This window comes from Schistocerca piceifrons, chromosome 3 (assembly GCF_021461385.2).
Source record: "Schistocerca piceifrons isolate TAMUIC-IGC-003096 chromosome 3, iqSchPice1.1, whole genome shotgun sequence".
In the NCBI taxonomy this organism is placed as follows: Eukaryota; Metazoa; Arthropoda; class Insecta; order Orthoptera; family Acrididae; genus Schistocerca; species Schistocerca piceifrons.
The window spans coordinates 61,644,322-61,665,875 of NC_060140.1; the positions used below are offsets into that span (position 1 = coordinate 61,644,322).

At 42.2% G+C, this 21,554-nt stretch overlaps 1 protein-coding gene and 1 pseudogene across 1 annotated transcript in view; both read left to right on the forward strand.

Annotated features, from left to right (window-relative positions):
* LOC124789382 overlaps positions 1 to 21,554 on the forward strand; it is a 598,764-nt gene that overhangs the window by 497,317 nt on the left and 79,893 nt on the right. The gene's annotated exons all lie outside the window — the stretch shown is intronic.
* On the forward strand, positions 16,056 to 16,173 carry LOC124790291 (annotated as a pseudogene).

A 21,554-nucleotide genomic window follows, 5' to 3' on the forward strand; every position in this document is an offset into this window, starting at 1 on the left:
GGCGGGCTGCACGATGTTGGGGCGTGAGCGGAAGACGGCCTAACGGTGTGCGGGACCGTAGCCCAGCTTCATGGAGACGGTTGCGAATGGTCCTCGCCGATACCCCAGGAGCAACAGTGTCCCTAATTTGCTGGGAAGTGGCCGTGCGGTCCCCTACGGCACTGCGTAGGATCCTACGGTCTTGGCGTGCATCCGTGCGTCGCTGCGGTGCGGTCCCAGGTCGACGGGCACGTGCACCTTCCGCCGACCACTGGCGACAACATCGATGTACTGTGGAGACCTCATGCCCCACGTGTTGAGCAATTCGGCGGTACGTCCACCCGGCCTCCCGCATGCCCACTATACGCCCTCGCTCAAAGTCCGTCAACTGCACATACGGTTCACGTCCACGCTGTCGCGGCATGCTACCAGTGTTAAAGACTGTGATGGAGCTCCGTATGCCACGGCAAACTGGCTGACACTGACGGCGGCGGTGCACAAATGCTGCGCAGCTAGCGCCATTCGACGTCCAACACCGCGGTTCCTGGTGTGTCCGTTGTGCCGTGCGTGTGATCATTGCTTGTACAGCCCTCTCGCAGTGTCCGGAGCAAGTATGGTGGCTCTGACACACCGGTGTCAATGTGTTCTTTTTTCCATTTCCAGGAGTGTATAAACTGGCTCCTTCCACATGATTTCAATAAAAGAATCGTTCACATGATTTATGGAACATGTAACTAATTAAATAGCTACAATTTTGTCGAAGAACCTTAGGGAAGACACATTACCGAAGTTCAGGCATTTCTAAGTTTCACTGTGGGTGACTCTGTTGAATCCATTCCTATAGAATTCTATGGTGCCAAAAGGAAGCGAGTGAATGAAGGTCACCGCCTGTTCCTTCATTACTGCCCTAGGGTCCCAAGGATATATCACCGCGAGAAGTTTTCCACGTAATCCAGAACATTGGCGATCAGTCTGGTGGTCAGGTATGCACGGCGCCAATTGACCTCTCCTGGCTGCAGAAACTGTAGTGGCGAAAACGTCTTCCACTTCCATGATTCGAACTACTTGTCTTTTGACCAATCTCCCATGGTCTTCGTTGCTAGGGGCTGTGAATTCGTATTCTGCACGAAGACAATCGGACTACGTTGGGAAATAAGTAAAACTTTACCTTACGTCTCCTGATGTAGAATTGTACACAGAAGGAAATACCCAGATGGGCTATACTCTTGAATAGTGCTAACAGGTGAGACTAAAATACGTATAAAATTTTTTTAGTGACATTATTCATATATTTCATTATAAAATAGAAAAGCTTTTGATATATCACCTTGTTTATTAAGATGTGGGCCAGAGCTGCCCATAATGTTATTTTATAATCTAACGCGAGAACAGTTAGTTACGTCTATCATGACATGGAGGCAAGAAGTAAGAATTTTGCAAATGTCTCTGGAAAAATGTCGTTCTGGTAGCCAAAGCCCGCTGTACTCACGCCTTGGACCAATACGTACTGAATTGACGTAATCAATAATAGGAAACAGCCGTGTGGGGACGTTTCAAAATGCCGCGGCACATTAGTGACGGAGATGGACTACTAGAAGCATGGTAGTCATAAAGCAAAGTTTGCTTTTATCAACACAGTGCCTCACTAAGGACGGCCCGTTGGAAGAAGACGAGAGAAGGGCTGTTTTCGTATAATTTCCCGTCGAGTTACTGACTTCAAAGGTGTCACCCAAGTTTGGACTTGACAAGGGTGAGAATAAGATGGACGGTAGTCTTGGCATTCGTTTCAAAATGGTAATCGACAGTGTTGGACATGCCCCCATATGGCGATACCTGAGAACACGTAACGCGCTCCTGAGTCCAACATTGTCGCACAAGATCGTTTTGGTGCTCGTGTCACGGTGTGTGGAGACCTAATGTAGCATCGAAGTATTGACCTCCACATTGTCGAACGCAGTACCCTCACCGACCTACTTTACTGTACACTGTGCTCTTTCCGCATGTGCGTCTTTTCAGGTGGACATTTGGCCCTTATTTCATTCTTATAGACCACAATGCCCGACCGCATCGAACAGTGCAGTTGGAGAGCTCTTGAAACGAGAGGATATCCGTTGAATGGACTGCTCCGCCATTCCTCCCCCCCCTCCCCCCCCCCCAACCAACCTGTTAAATTGCTTCGGTCACATGTGGGGAGACGGACTGCAGAACGTCCACATGCACCAACGGCCATACAGCAGCTGTCACTCCCCCTGGTGGAGAAATGGAGCCCCCTACTGCATGAACTCGTTAGCAGTCCTGTGGCCAGGTGGGACTAAGTTGCAGAGCATTTAGTGCCGTCCAGGGTGATCACACAGCCTCTTAAGAACAATGTCCCGCCGTTTGTAATGTTCATGGGACCATCATGAGCCGCGGTCGCTTCTGTGCAATTACTGTGTCTGCTGGATAAGTGGAGATTCTCTCTAGCCTGCCTCATCGCGATGATCTGTGTATCGTGCGATGGCGTTTAATGGGCGTGGCGTCCTGGGACAGTTACGAAGGAGTAAGCGCTGACCTTCATTTTCCTTTTATGTCTACAGCCATCCATAGGAATGAATTCAACACAGTCACTAGCAGAAAAACTTGTAGGTTGGTGATCATAAGGCAAGCTCTCTACGGTTAGCCGGCATTATTATAGCTAGATAGTTACATGTTCCATAGATCATTTGAACGAATCTTTTACGGAAATTATGTGCAAGGGGTCATTTTACGGGATATATATGATTAGTATTAATACTAGTGAACAAATTATTCTTTGTCCTACTCACACATTCGAGCAACTACACTTAAAAACTAGTGTCTATTTTACAGATTACCATTTTCTAAAACGATTTTAGGTTACATTTAAAACTTGGTTTGCTACGTGTGGGACGTTCTATGCTACTAGGCAAATTATCAAAAACTATTTTTGCTGCCTATTAGACTTCTTTCTGAACCACTAACAGGTTCAATAATGCCTAATAAAGGTCATTTTTTCCTGTAATGTTGCAGTTATCAACATTACTATGCTTCCTAAACTGTGATGTTTTATTTATGACGAATTTCGCTAGCGAATATATGTATATATAGTGTGATGGTGTACTTAAAATGCGCAAATCCTTGAAAATTTACCTACTGATGCTCGTGTTTGTGCGAACACTACTTTCTAAGCGATGAGTTACTCCAGAAAATTATTTCATAACACAAATACGTCGGGAGGTTAATTTGTCTGATTCCAAGACTATCAAACAGAAGTAGCTGAATTTGAATGTTTGAGCACCATATCAATATGCTTCTTGCACTCAAAAATTTGGAGCATTCATGCGAAATCTACTTTCATCCGTGAGTTTCATACACCACTGCAGCTGGGAAAAAAAAACTTTGTGTTCTGCCCTACGGCATGTCTCGTCATGGGGAAAGCCTCGTCAGAAGCGTCCAGGGAAGTGATTCCAGTGGTGGTTTCCCGCGTTGCCTCCCACTGATGATGAGGAAATGATAATGAGGACGACACAACACCCAGTCCCCCAGCGGAGAAAACTCTCCGACCCAGCCGGGAACCGAACATAGGCTCCTTGGCGTGACTGACTGCCACGCTGACCAACTTTATTTATTTATTCATTTTTTTAAATCTCATTTTGTTCGTTATAGTTCGTTGCAATTGTTCGTGGAGGACGTCCCCTGACGACCGTTGAAGTTCATTATGGATCCATTCACTCAGTTTTTTTTTTTTTTATTAGAGAGGGCACCTAACCCTCTGACCGAACACGCTGAGCTACCGTGCCGCCAACCACTCAGCTATAGGGGCGGACGCTCGAAATAATACAAAAAGTAAATAAGTTATTTCCTTAGACGATTGTTTGCAGTTATTTGTAGTAATAAATTTTTCTTGATGAGATATTTTCACACACTAGCCTCAACAATATCCACTTGTTGCCCATCGGAGTGCTCTGTCGAAACCGCAAAGCTCAGCGCGAGAGAACGCCTTACATCGGAGAGAAAGTCGCGGACCCTGGCACAAGAACTTCTGCCCGATGGAGCTCATTAGTGAAAACAATACGGACTCTTAACTAATCCAGTCAGGGGGCCGCAGGCCGCTGCGGCAATTAAGCGCGCCCATATTACTCAACTTATTTTCTTCTCCCTTTTGTACACGGACGCAAGTAATACCGGCTCACGCCAAGTAACTGCGTTTCTTAGCTGTTCCCAAACGGGTCGTGTATTTTCTCCGCGAGCTCCGATTGCGCAGAGAGATATAGCACGACTTTCGTTATTTTTCTTAAAAAAAAAAAAGAACGTTGCTTGCTAAATTGAACAGCTCGGAATCGACATTTTTCAGGTTTCATGGATCTTCGTTTTATGCTCTAACAAGGGAAACTCCTCATCACATCCCCCTGAGATTTAGTGGCGAAATGACCCAGTGGGTAGGCCATCAAAATGTGAACACAGATCAAGCGTGAGAACAGGAACAGATGTACTCAACTATGAAAAAAGAAGCAAAACAGGAACAGTGGACGGTCCAAGCTCAAGGTGTGCAGCATCGAACGACTCACACGAACTACTGTGTATTAGCTGTGTGGTCATTGTATCCAATGAATATGAGATAAGAAACCAAACTAATGCGTAGTAAATATTATTATCGTTGTGTTTGTGTCGTATTAGCCACGCTTCTGTTCCTCACTTCAGTCAGTGGGACAAATTCAAGGTAGCCTTACTAGTTGTTGTTTTAAATTGTATACCTGGTAAGTAAGTGAATGATGCTTGTTATCTTGCACTGAACACGTGAATCATTCCACGGAATTCATGAACTATTCCACAAAAGCAATTTTATTTGCAATTCCGTAGTGACAAGAACCCTTCCTTACAAGTTGGCTGTGTTGGTTATCAGAATGAAGACTTTCTAGCATACTCATCTCAGTGCAGTCGTCAGATAATCCTCGAAATTTGGAAGTGAAAACGAAAACTGAGGGTAAATCCTTTTATGAACTTAAAGACAGTGCAGCGAAAGTGCAGTTTACCGCTGCCTTCAACCGATTTATAGAACAGTGCCATATCCCCAGAACACTGGCGTGCTTGTGTTACGCCGGCCGGAGTAGCCGAGCGGTTCTAGACGCTTCTTTCTGGAACCGCGCGACCGCTACGTCGCAGGTTCGAATCCTGCCCCTGGCATGGATGTGTGTGATGTCCTTAGGTTAGTTAGGTTTAAGTAGTTCTAAGTTCTAGGGGACTGATGACCTCAGAAGTTAAGTCCCATAGTGCTGAGAGCCATTTTGCCTGTGTTATCTTGGGTGAGAGTGGTAAATTAGTGCAAAGTTGTAGCCAACTCGACCCTAACAGTGGCAAAGGCGTCGGCCTTCTTAACATCCAGATTCGGTGAGCTCAGACGTTATGACTACTGCCCACTGTGAGACTGAACGGCCCATGGCGAAGCTGCAGGCTCACAACGGGGCAGACAAAGCGTACAAGCGGATTCTGATAAATGGGAATTTTCTATCGACGGTACAGACCGCAAGTGGGGGAATCTATTGACATATAGAGACTCTGACACAGAGTGGACTGTTGTGGCCCTGCGCCTGGGAACGCGTATCTGGGAAACGGCCAAGCTGTTCGCGTATTATTGTTGTGAGCGTCTATGGAAAGTGACGGAGTGACGGTGCAATAGAGTGTTGGACGTCCACGACTCGTCACAGGATGTCGGAGGTTAGGATTTCCCGCTGTGTAAAGCAAAATAGGCGGCAATCTGCAACAGATCTGACGACAGAGCACAAAGCTGGTTCGGGCGCAATTGTATCGGACTGTAGAGCGCACGTTGCTGACCATGAGGCTCCACAGTAGACGAGTCCCAGACGTTCCCATGTTGACGCAACGGTATCGGCAGTTTTGAATGAAGTGACGCGAGACCGTCGACATTGGACCGTGGACCAATGGAAACATTCACCTGGTAGCGTAAATCACATTTATTGTCACACCTGGTCGATGACCATGTCCGGATACGCTGTCATGCAGGTGAACGTATGCTCGAAAAATGAACCGCGCCACGGCCGCTGGCCTGTGAAGACAGTATTGTACCGCGTGAGACATTCATCTGGGCTTCTATGGAACCTGTCGTAATAATCGAGGGCACCGTTACAGTTGTGCCCTAAATGAACATTACTGCAGACCAGCTGCATCCCTTCATGTTCGATGTCTTCCCCGTTGGCGAAAGCATCTTCCAAAACTGTGCGTATCACAAGACCAGAATCGTGCTACAGTGGTTTGAGGAGCAGGATAGGGAACTGACGGCTCGTAATTTGCGGGAGTTGCATGGCGTGTGAGTACACATCTGGTGGCACGTACCGCCGGAAACCTACCAAGAATTTGTCGAATCAACGCCACGCAGAATCGCTGGCGTTTAACGTTGCAAGGGTGGACTAGAGCGATATTTAGCAGGTGGTCACAATGTTTTGGATCATCAGTGTGCGCGTGTGTATGTGTGTGTGTGTGTGTGTGTGTGTGTGTGTGTGTGTGTGTGTGTGTGTATGTGTGTGTTTTGTCATTCGCGTGGCACCCATGACTGACAGATTTCTAGCGTTTTATATGCTTTCATCATCTTGCAATAATTTACCGAAGTGATATGCAAATGTACCCAAATACAGCCAAGTGAAAAAATGATGAAATTTCACACGTAAAAAAATTTAATTTGTTGTGTTTTGAAACTTCCGCTATTATGAGTGTGAATCCTGAATCCTTCCTGGTCATGCTGACAAAGTTTTATGAATTTATTTGTGAAAGTATAGGCACTGGAAATTAAAATCTCCTGTGGTGCCTCTCCTGCTCCAAGTCGGCCCGTTTGACGTCCTACCCCCCTTAAGTTAGTTGTTCTTCGAGTTGGGATTCTTAATGTGGCACGCTGTATAACTTCTAGGCAAGCCGTTCTCTTTTTCCTGATTCTCAATTGTACTTGACAATGAAGAACTCTTATATAGCTTTTAACTATTATTGTAGGACTAAGTCACGCACCTATACGATATGTGCTGTTTGTAGCTGCTTTCTGACATTACAAAACTTCGGTTATTATTTAGGACACTCGCTGTAAACAGGTGACTTATTACTGAAGAGACGTTTTATTAATGGGGGAGCGATTGCAGTTGTGGTTTCCCACGGTAAGGCGAAAGGACTGCGGGCGCTGTTCAGCGGATGATATCACCTCTAATTACTGGCCCAGTGGCATGCCGCGGTTCGCGAATCGTGGCTCGGCCGACGGCTTTCAGACGTTGCGCGATTCGCTAAGGATCATCGGCTGTGAAGGTATCAACACCATTGTCTAATAACGACCCGGTGTAATTGCTTCGACATTCGAGTGTTTTGTAAGCGCCGGTAGGTCAACAGGCCATTTGGTCAATGTCTGCAAACAAACATTCAACATGAGGGCATAGCTCGAGGTGCTTTCGACATTCGCTTATTATTCCACAATATTTGCCTCATTCCTTTCTTTGTTGCCTTACTTTTCGTAAATATCATTAAAAATTCAACGCAGTCTGAACAAAATCTGTTGAAAACATCATACTTTCCTTAAAAGACAAAGACTTGGGATGGGATACCCACCAAAGTAATTAAAAAAGCTTACGACGTAATAGCTCATCCTCTCTCTCTCATAACGAACAAATCATTTGAGGAAGGTTACTTCCCTGATCTCTTGAAATACGCAGAAGTAAAAACATTATTTAAAAAAGATTCACACGATGATATGGGAAATTATCGCCCCATTTCTATGCTCCCACTCATATCAAAAATATTTGAAAAAATTGCTGCTTTACAGATACACAGCTTCATCACACAGTATATCATTTCAAATAACCAATTTGGATTCCAACAAGGCAAAAGCACAATAGAGGCGACAAATGCGTTTGTTGAAAAAAATTACTTCATCATTAGATAGGAAAGCTAAAGTCACAGGAATATTATGTGATCTTAAAAAAGCATTCCACTCTGTAAACCATGCCACACTGCTTTTCAAACTCAGCAGATATGGAATAAGAGATATTGCTTTGACATGGTTTGAATCACATTTCATGGAGAGGGAACAAAGGGTAATAATCACATCAAATGGTGCAGATTATTTCTCAGAGTGGAAAACTGTGTCACAAGGTGTTCCTCAAGGCTCCACTCTTGGACCAATTTTATTCCTGTACTCTGTAAATGACTTGCCTAAGAATATAAACACTTATTTAACCTTATTTGCAGATGATAATTCTGCCCTAATTGAAAATGAAAATTCTTACAATAAGTGACGGAAACATAGTTCAGTCTAAATGGTTTAAGGCTGAACAATTCCAAAACTCACGTGATGAGTTTTAAAACCAAACAGTCAAAAACTAAAGAAATCTCTATTACTCACATTAATCGAAAAATGGAAGAACTTGACTCAGTCAGATTCCTAGAAATAAACTTAGATAGAAATTTCTACTGGAATGCACATATAGAATATCTTGCAAATAAATTAAACAGCCTTGCATTTGCAATAGAAATTTTAGCTAGTGTCATTTGTATGGACACCACGAAAAGAGCATACTATAGCTACCTTTAATCTGTTATTAGATACTGCATAATTTTTTGGGGAAGCACGGGAAACGTTACAAGGATTTTAAAGTTGCAAAAAATAATCATTCGTAACACGTGCACCGAACAGCGGAGGGCATCATGTCGACCATTATTCACAGACCTAAAAATATTAACTGTCCCCTCTTCATACACCTTTGAGGTGATTCTTTCCCTATGCAACAGAGCCGATGTATTAGAAAAAACATTTTGAACACTCACACAACACATAACATAAAGACAACTTTACGCTCATCTCAAGTCGCTCAAAATTGTGTACTCAGACTCCTCAGTATATAGCCATGGAAATTCGCAACACAACAGAAGGGTGTGACGTAATGCATATGAAGATAAATACTTTAAAAAGCAAGTTACGTGATTTTCTAATTGAAAGATGCTACTACTCTGTGGAAGATTTCATGAAGGACGAAGTGATACTTTGAGGTGGGTCCCTGAAATGGAATAAAAATTTATGATTGTTATAATGGATGTAAATATTCCAAGTATTGTAAGTTTGACAAATTTTAAATACGTAAATTTTTCACAAATTAATATTGTAAGTGTGACAAATTTCAAATAAGTGAATTGTAACCTTGACAGGTCACATGTTCTGAAATTCTATACGTTATGAGAAGAATAAAACACATTTCACAATATTTATTTATGAAGAGCTTCCGTCCATTGTGAGGTTTGACTGTGGTTTGACAGTGCCCGGGGCCTATTTCGAGCCAAATCAATCAGCTACGGATATGGATGAGAAAGAAAAAACGAGCGAAAGAGAGAGAGATTGAGAGAAACACATAGTAAACGGAGGAAGACATTTATTTTTTCAGATGACGTGCTACACGATTTTGAAGTGATCAATGATATGTCTCTCTCTCTCTCTCTCTCTCTCTCTCTCTCTGTCTGTCTATCTCCTTCTCCCTCCCCCTCTCCCTCCATTTCATGTCTACCTCCCCAAGGCCTTCTTTATCTCATTACCACCCTACTTCCATAGTTTTGCGTTCACTGTTCACTGCCTTGTATTGGTCTTTAATCTCGCTACCTGGCCACTGACTTCCATTCGGATCATTAACTCACACTCTACTTCTTCATCCCCCTGATATCTAAAAGGATACATATAAATCGTCAAAGTACACATATAGCAAATCGCAGCTAACAAGAATTTTTTTTTTTTTAGTTGAAGAAAAGAGCGGGACTAGAGATAAGCTGACAACACTACACACACACACACACACACAAATACGCAGACATATGTTTAACCACGAAGTGAAATTTTGTCGCATTTTACGTCAAGACGTGTGAAGTAAATCAAGTCAAAGTCGAGTTAAGCTGAAAGCATGAATGCTACACACGGGAATTCCTGTAATATTTGTATGCAGACGACAGTACCAAATGTAAGAGAAAAGCAAACAAACATACTGTAAGTAAAACTCATACTTCATTATTTTTTGAAAGGAGCTGTTTTCAGGTCTATAAGCACACCAAATTGCAAATATTTTAATCCCTGACCACTGATGATTTTAAATGAATAAGACTGAACACATATGCCAAATAGACACGAATCTTTAGTAGCTGCAAAGACGAATTTAAAATACCTTAATTAATTGCGCAGCAGCTATGGATCCTATGGCTACACAAATGAAGAATTTAAGCCTCTGTTTATATGGCCGACTTGACATGTAGTATACTCATGTCAAAAGGAACCACACGTTGATGTGCAGCGTAACGATAACGTCAACGCAAGCGATGTCTCCAATTCAACCACGTTGCCGCCCTCGGAAGATTGGAGTGTTAAGGCGACATCTACTCGGTACCGCAAAAGCGTATCTGTTTTCAGATCTACGTCTACGTCTACTCTTGGTAGACCGCCGCTCAGTGCAGGGTGGGGGGCGATGTGCGAGGTTACTATATACAATGGCTCCACCCCTGACTGGAATGCAGTCCCAGGGGAACCTTCAGTTGACAGCACGTTATATAATAGCTCCTTTCTTTGAAGCTGAAGAGAGGGAGAGAGCCAGTTCAGGTACATGCACAACAAATATGTATCTCAATTAACAGGTCGCTGGCGCGAGGAGGCATTCTTGCTATGATCTGAGAGTTTTTCTCTTTTTTCTTGCACCTCGTTTATATAAACGTGGTAAATGCCACAAGAGAGGAGTATCTATCTTTACAATTCCTCTAAAAAAACTGTTGTGTTCGATTGTGTAGCCTATGATTGTAACAACGTTGATCACTGAAAACTACTAGTTCTTTTCCTCCCAAAGCATTAATTTAAAAAAGAAAGATGTTTACGATTTTTTTCAAACGAAAAGAGTCATTGCCAAACCTCCTGGCAGATTAAAACGGTGTGCCGGATCAGGACTCCAGTCCGGGACTCTGCCTTTTGTGAGCAGTTACTGCCGGCCGCTGTGGCCGAGCGGTTCTAGGCGCTTCAGTCGGGAACCGCGCGACCGCTGCGGTCGCAGGTTCGATTCCTGTCTCGGGCATGGATGTGTGTGATGTCCTTAGGTTAATTAGGTTTAGGTAGTTCTAAGTTCTAGGGGACTGATGACCTGAAATGTTAAGTCCCATAGTGCTCAGAGCCTTTTGAACTATTTGAGCAGTTACTCTGCCTTCCAGACTTCGCGTAAGTTCTCCTTTATACGTTGCGGGACTGCCATTCCTAGCAGAAATGTCATTGCTGAGAAACTGCTTCAGCCGTTCGTCGTGAGCCTTTCCTGTAAGGCTCACGCTGTGGAGCACTAGCACGCGAACGGCTGAGTGCTCAGATTAGATCAGTGCACACTCTGCAGCAAAGTGAAATTAATTCTAGAGACATCATTCTAGCAGACGATGATACCAAAAAGGCATCAGGTTCTGAAAAGAGTTCAGCACCAACCCCCTTTGTTTCTAAAGCGGCACTACTCACATGTGTTTCCATATATATCATCATTTACAGCTCAAAAGGCGTTTTAAATAACACTGTTCTTTGCTGCACGCCTGAATAAAATACGCACAGATACAGAGCAATTTAAAATGGTGTCCTTTGCAGATTGTTAATTCTTTAAGTACGGAATCACTGAATCAGCTTGGATTATATGACGAATACAAGATAGGTGATGTATGGTTGCATGCTTTCGCGGCGATATGAATTAATAAAATTTTCTCGGGCTTCCAGCAGCGTCAGGTGGTTAAAATCCCACGAGCTTTCGACAGAGCTCTCCTCAGATATTGTCAAGTGGTAAGACCGACTGCCGTGTCGCCGTGGCCGTTACCACTTGACAATGACTGAGGAGAGCTCTGTCGAAAGCTCGTGGGATTTTAACCACCTGACACGACTGGAAGCCCGAGAAAATTTTATTACAAGATAGGTGACATTCAAAGGCCTATAAATAACTGTTTGTCCCCAAAAACTTTTAAATTTTCACAATTTGTTTGCACACATTCGCATTTTATGTCTTGAGGTTGTTTCAATCACTAAAATTTTCCTGTGTTCTATCTTCGTAAAAATTATAGTTAATCCTTAATGTTGATAAACTAAATATTTCATTATTAAATAAAACATAATCTCTTATTTACACGTGATTAGCTGTACCGATGTAGCTTGACACCTTGCGGTGCCTACAATCGTGTAACCACTCTGATATCAACATGATGCAATATGACCTGAACGAATCACCACGTATCAGTTGCGAAGGTTCAAATTTTAAAATAATCCACTAAAAAGCTTATTATGTGGTTATAAATTATGTGTACGCCGGTCCTCCAACAGGTTCTTTATTTGTATAACCACAATGTCCGCAGTTCCTTCACAAATTTAAAGGTATTAAAATCCGTCTGTGTAACTACGTTACGTAAGATAGCGAGGTGTGACTTTTACTTACGGCGTTTTATATGCGACGTTGGCTACCATCTGGAAATCTCTTCTGTTTGCGTCTGTTTTAGGAATTACTTCGTTTGGCACTGATTTTTTTTTCTCCTAATCTCGTGTTGGTTTCCAGCAGTAGGCCTACCTATTTATTGATATGAAATACGACATAATTTTGGATTTTTTCTGCATACTTCCGCCTAACCATTTCTCTTTGTGTTTAGTGTGTGTAGTGTTGGTAATTAACAGCTGCTTTTTTTGGTACTTGATCTGAAAGTGTTCTCTTCATCTGTATCTTATCATATATGTATTATTTCGTTTCAGTTATATTAATGTGTATTTGTTCCATATGTAAGTGAAATGAAGGAATAGTTCTGGAGTTGAAGATCTAAATGGGCAATACATGAGGAGGGATGAGGGGAGGAGACAAAGACGTTTAAATCTAACGTATCAGTAAATTAAGATGCTTTCAGTACTATACGTGATGTGCTGTCGAAGTTTAACTGAAGTCTGGTGAAACATTTAGGCTCTAAGCCAATGGCACTCCGTTCTGCAGGAGTCAGTCAGTTGTCGACCTTCTCAGGTAGTAGATGTTTTATGCAGGAAAGTCTGCAGATCACTGAAATTGCAGTACAACAGTCATTATACCTGGAAAGTAGACAGATTGGTAATAATTACAGGCCAGGAAATATCGTCAATGAGAGCCACAGATCAATCGTCGGAAGAGATGGGGCTCGGGACAAGTAATACGTGTACGACATGTAAGACCCATATAATGTAAGGCGAAGGGTACTTCTCTTCGTTATTAATAACTCCCTCTATTTGTCAAGAGAGGGTCGGGAAAAGACTTTGCGTCTTTCTCCATACGAGGAGGCATTGTCTTAATTTGTTGCTCTGACGACAATAGCCTTTCGTGAAAAGAACTTTGACGAGAAAATTTCCGTGTAACATATCCGAGTACCTACCTAACACCCTCGTACTGCCTGAACCACGCGGTTACAACTCATTGGTATCAGCACGCCTCTAGTTGCCTTCCCCTCTTCCTTTAATTCAGTCTGGCCAAGATTTCCAAGTACCTTGAACACAACCTACTGTGGATTTTCGTAGGAATTCGTAATAAACCCAAGTGGTCTATTTGTCATATCTACTAATAACATGATACACTATATTCATTCCACATCATATAGCCTAGAGGCTATATAAAATAGGCAAATTTTAACTTGCTTTTCGCAGTGCCTATGGCCTATGGTGGTGAAGGCCACAGGGAGAGGATCCGGGGTTGAGTTTCAGGGGGGAGGGGGGGGGGGGGGGGGGTGCGGTGTCAGAGCTTGGTCCCCAGACATTGAGCTACTGTAGGAAGCTAACGAGAGACATGTAAATAAAAAAGTAACTGTTCGTTCGTTCAGAATCTTAAATCTCACGAAATTTCTTCACCGATTGCATTGAAATTTGGACACATAGTTCAATGCGAGTACGCGCGTGTATTTATATGATATACACACAAATAATATATAGTAGAGAAACATGGTTACCAAAAATTAAGAAATTTTATTGACCCATTTACTTGTTGTTTTAAAAAGATATTCAATGAAACAAAGATTCAGAAAGACATCGATTAAACTCTTTTTCAAAGAATATTGTACAGGTTTTCTGGTCAAACAGACTGCGAGAAGGAATGTTCTCTGCTCTGCTCACCTGTAAAAATGTGTGGCAGACACTTTTAAATACGACAGCGTGGCACTGAAAGCATTATAGCGGCGCGCTGGGTGGCCATGCGGTCTGGTAGTGCACGTATTCACGGTTCGCGCAGCTCCCCCGCCGGAGGTTCGAGTCCTCCCTCGGGCATGGGTGTGTGTGTTGTCGTTAGTTTAAGTGAGATTAAGTAGTGTGTAAGCATAGGGACCGATGACCTCAGCAATTTGGTCCCATAGTCCTTACCATAAATTTCCAATTTCCAAACCATTATACAAATTGTTTCCGTCATATATATTTTTTCAGTATATGTATTTCTAAACATAAATTGTATACAGAACAATATGGTGTTTTGCTTTCACCCTCGTAAATTATTACGACTACTGCTACAGAATCTGATTTTCCAGTAATAATAAACAATGCTGAAGGTCAGGGAAGGTGACGAGATGCAGAAAGGGATAGGATTAAACGGACATAGAGGGCGGGAAGGAAGAGATGGACAGGGAGAGCGATAGGAGGAGGTGGAGAGAGAGTAGGGAGGGGGAAAGAGGGGAAGGAGATCGACATAGACAGGTGGTAAAATGAAACTGGGATGTGTATCCAGTCCCCATACATGTCAGAAACGTGTGCTTTCTCTTTTCTTTCTTCTCCACTTAACCATACTGATCCACAGCAACGTGTGGCCGGGTAGAGCTAGTATTAACAGTAAAATGTTCTAAAATTATAATAATTTGGTTACACCAGTGCTTAGCACATCTTTCAAACTGAACTCTCAAGAAATTGCAAGTTACGGAAATACAGCATTTGAAACGTAAGCGCCCGATAAATTGAGAATTAACTCACACATGTGTTGCCACTGATTTAGGGAGTATAATAGCAATGAACTCTCGCAAGTCTGACACCACCCAGTTCACAGCATATAAAACTGAAGTGCGCACTCACCATTACCAGTACTTCACTTAGGACTTACCGAGTACGAGCGCGGGTCAGTAGAATATGGCTATGTGTGCATGTTATGGTCTCTTTCAAACTTCCCGTGCATTCACATAATACCTCACTTTATTATTTCTTTTATTTGTCCTGAGGGATGAGTTCTTCTTTCTGATTCTGTCCTAGTATATACAACTTCTTGCGATTTCCAGATAACACAGCCAATCATCATTCTGAGAGATGGAAAAGATTCTTGTCTAGTCCTTTACTAGAAACGTGTTCTTGCACCCACTCCTTTTATAGCTATTTCGTTTCTGACGTCTAATGATGGCCCCACTTCTCAACGAAAATAATAAATCAGAGTACAATGTTATTTGGATTCTCTTTGGAAATTAGTGGGCCGGCCGAAGTGGCCGTGCGGTTAAAGGCACTGCAGTCTGGAACCGCAACACCGCTACGGTCGCAGGTTCGAATCCTGCATCGGGCATGGATGTTTGTGATGTCCTTAGGTTAGTTAGGTTTAACTAGTTCTAAGTTCTAGGGGACTAATGACCTCAGCAGTTGAGTCCCATAGTGCTCAGAGCCATTTTTTTGAAATTAGTGGTAAGGTCTTATGGGACCAAGCTGCTGAGGACATCGGTCCCTAAGCTTACACACTACTTAATCTAACTTAAAGTAACTTAAGCTAAGGACAACACACACATTCATGCCCGAGGGAGGACTGGAACCTCCGTCGGGGGGAGCCGCCCGGGCCGTGACAAGACGCCTAAGACCGCGCGGCTACCCCGCGCGGTGATTCTTTTTGAAACATTCCGTACATTGCCAACAAATTCACTTAAGATGACCCTCCAGTAGAACCTATACAGTGACATTTATTTATTTATCTTCATAATTACAGCCTGTTACCTAAAAAGCTAAAATAGGTCATATAAACACATTTCCTTGGATAGCTATAAGTTATGTGTTAATTATTTATTTCTCATACGTAATTTTAAAGAGGAGAGATTAAAAAAAGGGCAACGGCCTTGCCGCAGTGGATACACCGGTTCCCCTCAGATCACCGAAGTTAAGCGTTGTCGGGCGTGGTCGGCACTTGGATGGGTGACCATCCAGGCCGCCATGCTCTGTTGCCATTTTTCGGGGTGCACTCAGCCTCGTGATGCCAATTGAGGAGCTACTCGACCGAATAGTAGCGGTTTCGGTCAAGAATACCATCATAACGACCGGGAGAGCGGTGTGCTAACCCCACGCCCCTCCTATCCGCGCCCTCCTCTGAGGACGACACGGCGGTCGGATGGTCCCGGTAGGCCACTCGTGGCCTGAAGACGGAGAGAGATTTAAAAAAAATTACAACAACAAAACTACGTTAAAGCCCTTAGCCAATTACCCAACTACTAATCCCACAATTTAACTTGTAGATGGTCGTTTCCGCTATTGAATCTGCCCTCATGGTACTCCAGTCAACAGCCATAGTCTGCTGGATTCCTTGGGCATTGGACAGCGCGTCAGCACCGTTTCCACTGTAGCGGGTAATTCCACCCATCACCGTTACTTCTTAAAGTCCGCGCTTCCACGATCATTTGCACCAACACTAAATAGATTCTTGGGATAGTTGCTGCAATCTATGAGCCCAGACGCTCGCACCGAACCCCACGACTGATGCTAATATAGATTGCTGGTATACTCTGTCTTCAAGGGAGGTCTAAATTGCCTATTTGCAATGGCTACAATTTTATTCATTACGTTGGTACCTTTCCTGCCTGTTTCCTCCAAATGACGTGCAAAGTTATGACGTTCGTCTAGAAATAACCCTATATATCTCGTTACTGCGCTTGTCCTATCCGTTACATCATTCAATTTTATTTTAGGGTTTCTAATTAGGTTCCCTTCCAGCAGGAGGTATGTTGTCTTGTGAGGTGATAGTAACAATTTAACACTTCGAAACCAGCCTTAAAGTTCTTGTAGGGCCGCACTACATCTGTCTTCTATATTTCTTCTGGAGTCAACACTTGAAGCGAACAGCACGTCATCTACACACGAAGATAAGCGGAACAACCTCAAATTTTTAGTTGTGGTGAATGAGATGTACGGTATTTTTCAACTTGTCGGTTTTTAGTTCTCGGCCTTTACACTGTTCGCAAGAACTGACTACGCATCTAGTTGCGAGGTAAGCCGGTGCTTACCGAACAGGCCTGTTGGGTAAGAAGCATGGCCTGCCCTAGCACAACGCGAGCAGTTGGAGGCAATCAATTATGCGGCGCTCTAGCGGACAGAGCTGGCTCGCTTCCAGAACTCTAGGCCACACCCAGAGGACTAGGCTCGCTTTGCAGGCCCACGCCTATCAGATGCTCTAGTTAGAAGCGTGTGTTTGCATCACTAAGCATGCTAGCATAGTAATATACGTTAAGTGAAGAATTAAAGGAATGTACTGTGCTTAAAACTTATGTACGCAGATCAACGAGACCGATTTATGAGAGCAACCATGATTATATCCCTTTTCCAAACAAAATGCTAACTGTGCGGGCCAGAATACCCACGGCATAAAACATTTCACAGAGTGAAGAATCTATTATGGTGTATTGACAAAGACATTACTAAATAACGACGTTCATAATAGATTAGCTCAACAGACTCCAGGGACGGAAAAATCGCGACAGCTGCTTCAAATCTTTGGTGCGAAAAAAATTTCATCGCTAGGATGTCTTCGGTGAGGGAATGACACACGACGTTGTGCTAGTGCTCAACAGAATTTGCAAAGAGAAGAGAGAGAACCACGGAGGAGGAATGTCTACGGATGAGCATTCAAAATGCGCAGATCACAATTTTTGTCGCCAATATATACTGCTAGAAAGTACGGGTGGCCAAATGATGTACGCGTTCGAAAAGACTCGAGGTTTCCCGATAAACCGCAGGCCTCTATACGGAGTTCAGAGCTGTTCCAGCAGTCACGTGACATTTGACTGGCGCTGCCCGAGTGCAAACGACACACGGGAAACTTCAAACCAAATTAAAATTTTACAAATTCGTGAAACGGTGGAGGAAACAGCATTAAAACCTACCCCTGTACAAACCCCTGTTGTCTTTGAACAAAATAGCAACGCGAGCTCTCATACTGTATGTACGGATATATAAACATTGACAGCGATTATTCCGTAAATCTAGCAGTCAAAAGCTAAAATATCTGAACCCTATACAATATCTTATTTCGTGTTTAGACTCTATATTGATTTACCAAGCGACTTACAAATGAACATTTTGATCCCTGTTCACATTTTACAATAACGAGTAAGAAAGTTATTAAATTTTACTCAGGTTGAAAACAAGATGGTAACATTCAGATGAAATGAGAAATAATAATTAGCAATTAAATGCATAATAAAATAATATTAACCTGACTAAAATTGCGACAGCGAGAATAAATTTCAGCGCAAGACTGGTCGTGGAAGTAGTACCGACGGACACCACTAGATCGCGCGACGAGCGAAAACTGTAAAATTTGACTGAATTGTGGTTGAGATGTTTTACATATTTATTAGTTTCTCTTTCTACATATGACAGCATCAATGCAGATATTTCAGTCTGTGCTTCACAGTTATTTACATACTACAGTCTATAGTGCATAAATAACGCCAAGGGACGACAGAGAGATGATGCCACCTGAATTCGGTAAATCGCTGTTTCTAGAGCTGTGACGCAAGCTGTTCGATCCATTCGAATCGTGCCCTAGCATAGCACTACTAAGAATGACGAGACTTGAGAACAAGGTAAAGTTTGCCTGCAGCGCTCCACAGATTTTGAATGTCATTGCATCACTCGTACACACAAATCCCTTTAAAACTATCGCGGATTTTGTGGAAGCATTTCATAAGCATCCGTAACCAAAATTAACTTCGCTTTAAGCTTTGAGGTGATAAATGCAAAACCACTCGCTTGTATGTGAAAATGTCATTTCTACGTAGCTAATTCTTTTTCTTGTTGGAAAACATGGTACATCCAGCGCTGTTTTGTATGTTATGTACAGGATACCAGGAAAATACTGACATACTAGGAAGTACCAACACCCTCATTTTTTAAGCTGAGTTTCGCCATAGTCACTGTAATCGGTGGGAGACAATACTGCAGCGGCGGCTGATGTCTGCAGAAGGGTGCAGAGGCGACGACTTTTGGTAAACGAGTCTTAGTATGACGCTAAAAAATTATTTTTATTGAACTTTTATTTTACGTTTGGTATCTGCTTAACATGAGGCGACCGTCATAATGTAGGAAGATTGTATGTTTTCTAGTGTATCTTTTAGCATCGGTTATGTAACTTCTCAAGCATCAGCAAAGCCATTCATGTCTGGCCTTCTCCACAATATCTGAATGGAGTAACGTCGACAGGATGCCGATATCTCCCCATGCTCTAAACTACAGAAAAAAAAGTTGTTCTCACTTCGCAAAGGTCTTATATCTAATTTCAGATGGCAAGGGTAAGAAAAAAAGTCGGAGAGAGGTAAAGGGACTGATAACGCTGAAAAAGGCATTTAGTTTAATGAAATCAGGAAAATTACTGAACAGCGTATCATAGAAGCTGAATACACTGAAAAATTATACCTTATGATCGATTAAAATAAAATTTAGATAGAAATCTTCCAAGCGGAGGAAATACGTTTTTACTTCTGAACAAAAAGAAGAATCACAAAACCGTGTGACTATATTGGCACAATAATTCTATAGCATTTCCCTGGTTGAACACCGATAAATTGCCTAAGAGACTGCCCAAAAACTAGGCCTTAATCATAATTTCAATAAAAGTACCAAAAATGGCTGGAGAAGACCGAATTTCTGGTTTTAAAAAGAAAAATTCTAAAATAAGCTTAACAAAACCATCAAACAAGTATCAATAAGTTTCAATAAAGCTAAAGTTGATTTATTTTTCCCCAACTTGAACACCATTTCCAAAAAACATTCTCTTTATATATTTTGATACATGTTATATGATAAAATCTACTTTTTTGCAAAAGGAATTCTATTCTCTCTGAATTTCATACTCTAAGAGCATCGATATTACCCTGGTACTTGGGGCAATACCGACAGGTTGCAGACTTGAGAAAATGTTTTTCACAGTCCAAAAGTATGTTACCACATTTCGAATTTTCTGGTACAGCTGTAAATCTAACATTCCTTGGTCACACAGGGTGCCATGAATTTTCCCATGAGCGACAAGAAACAAAAAAAAAAAGCGCAAATACTCTTCATGTGTCGGTACTCCTCGGTCTCCTCTACTCCATTTGATCGGTATTTGGAGTCTCTGTTTTAATAAACTATCCTGTGGTGGCTTTACGAAATGAGTTCCTAATAAGCCGTTACGAAAATATTTCGAGAAGAGCATCTAATTTGGATTAGTGACTGTTTCTTGTCATTAGTTTCTATATATTTTTCTTCGTTCATTTTTCCCTTTATAATAGACAAGTCTGCAAAAATGTTTTAGATTTCACCGTATCTGGCGCATTTTATGTACAAGCTTCCAATTCACAACGAAATTAATGTTGCACGATAAAAAAGAGAAGCTAAAACATTTTTCGCACATACTAGTCCTTCATATCGTAGGTACTAGTAGCATCTATTTTAAAATAAGCGCAGTGGTTTTAAAATCTGTGTGATATGGGGGAATGAATCAGCCTGTCATACACAGAACTTATTTGCAAGTGAACATTGCTCGAAAAGCGTATACATTCAATGTATTGACTGAGTGCACACTCCCACATTACGGTATTTGTCATACATTTATCTTGTAAATATAAGCTATTGAGGCAAATTAGCCGTACGTTAGACAACAATACCCCGTGTCTGCATACTTTTTCAACACATGAGGCACGTCGTCTTGGTACGGCAACTACAGTTAGACCTTTGTGGTAGGCCTACTTACTTATAAAAAGGAACTTTTCTTCCGCTGGTATATTTCGATTTTCATCCATGTCAGCTGACATTACTTCCTACTACTATCACTAATAAATAAATGTGTAGAAACAGAGAAGATACGGGTAACATGGCAACTTAGGCCTTAGCGCAAAATAGAAGCTAGCCGCGTTTTATTAAATGCACATAATAATTTCGTTTTGATATTGACAGCGTGCACATTCCGACAATCTTATCAAGAGATCTTCGGAAATTATTAAAAATGGTAAAATTTCAGCAAAATTTAACATGTGTATTTTTCTAATAGTCAGCCAGTTACATTCAAAGTGTAAGAGGAAGTTGCAGTTTAATATTCGGCGATAACAATCCAGAATGTTCGCGCAGCTCAACAGATATGTATAATGTGCACATACCTGAGTCACATCCTCAGTTACGTGGTTAATATTTATAGAAAAAAAAGCAAAATTATCTAGGTGATTCTGAAACACTCAGAAAAGGTCACATTTTCGCTATAAGCAACGGTAGCTACACGAAGGGTGGATTTTACAATTCGCCCATTCTTTTTGAAAAGATAATGAATGGGGGAAAACTGAACGTAACCTAATACATCATCCGT